This window comes from Tenrec ecaudatus, chromosome 13 (genome assembly GCF_050624435.1).
Source record: "Tenrec ecaudatus isolate mTenEca1 chromosome 13, mTenEca1.hap1, whole genome shotgun sequence".
In the NCBI taxonomy this organism is placed as follows: Eukaryota; Metazoa; Chordata; class Mammalia; order Afrosoricida; family Tenrecidae; genus Tenrec; species Tenrec ecaudatus.
In genome coordinates this window covers 18,380,981-18,382,565 of record NC_134542.1, presented here as the reverse complement: position 1 = coordinate 18,382,565, position 1,585 = coordinate 18,380,981, and positions in this window count along the sequence as shown.

The window sequence follows — 1,585 nt, the reverse complement described above, 5'->3', positions numbered from 1 at the left end:
GCCTGGTACTGGCCTTGCAAATGAGGGTACCTTTGTAGGCTGGCTGCACGTGGCACAGCACACCTGGGAGCCCGTAGGGCTGTGAGAGCCGTCTTCGCCAGAGAGACCAAGAGGGTCTCCTGGCAGGGCCTGGGCGGGGGCTGGGCCCTCGCCAGGGAAGAAGGGGGCTTTCCTGGAGGTCTTCCTCAGTGTCTCCTTGTGCCTGGTCCACTCTCAGGTACACAAAGGCACTCTGTGGTCTGGAAGCCTTGCAGGCTTTCCCGGTGGGCTCAGGCACTACCTGCCGCAGAGAAAACTTCAGTTTTCTGGGAGAGCAAGAGAGGCACATGCACCCTGCTCATTGGCTAAGTATAGTTCCCAGGAGCAGAGCTGTCCACCAACAAACATGTGGGCATGTGTATGTGGTGTGCATGAAGTGTATGCGATGTGATCTGTGTGGTGTACATGTGTGTTGTGGACGTGGTGTGTGTGTGTGCTATTTGGTGTGTGGTGTCCGTGGATGTGGTGCATGTATGTGATGCGTACGTAGTGTGTAGGCATGTGTGTGTGATTTGGATATAGGGTGTGTGGATGTGATATGATATACTATGTGTATATGGTGTGTGTATGTGTGCTGACTGTGGTCTAGCTGTATGTGATGTGCTTTGCATGTATGTGATGTTTACATGTGTTTGTCATGTGTGTGTAGTGTGTCTGTGATGAAACTCTATGTGGTATGTCTATGTGTGTATGTGCAGTGTGTGTGATGTCTTTTTGTGGTGTGTGTGTATATGCTGTGATTTGTATGTATGGGATGCATGTGTATGTGATGTATTTCTGTGATGTGAGTGTATATGATGTGCATGCATGTGTGTATGGCACATGTGTGTATGTGTAGGGTGTGTGTGGGGGCCTGGCTCTCACTGTCACTCTGTGGACTGACACTGTGGGGAGAGCTAGCTTCATCACAGACAACTCAGTCCACAGCGGGCTCACTTTCCTTCCCCACCTTCCTGTGTTATTAGGAAACTACACTCTCAATGGATATAATTGCAAACCTCGAGAGGGCAAGCTCCTCATAGTCCTGCCGCCTCCTCTCAGACTACTGCTCTTCTGGGATCCCTTCCTGGTTTTTTCCACACAGATGTAAAACCACCGGAGAATCCAGTGTTTGCTGCATTTGGTGATCAAGGGCTCCCACATCAGATGACTCCCTGCTATTGTCGGTAAAGGTGCCATCGACTCGGTTCTGACCCACAGCAACCTTACATACAATCGAACACAGCACTGCCCGGTCCTCCGCCAGCATCACAATGGGTCCGATGCTGGAGCCCCTTGTTGCAGCCCCTGTGTCAATCCATCTCGTTGAAGGCCTTCCTCCTTTGTGCCGTTCCTCCCCTCTATCAAGCACGATGTCCTTCTCCAGGGACTGGCCTCTCCTGACAACACATCCAATGCACGTGAGACGGAATCTCGCCATCCTGGCCTCTAAGGAGCACCCTGGCTGCGCCTCTTCAGAGACAGCTCGGTGCTTCGTGTTCACAAACATGCTTAATGGCCGCATAGCATTCCATCCAGGGCCGTACCATTGCGGAGATGCGTGTGG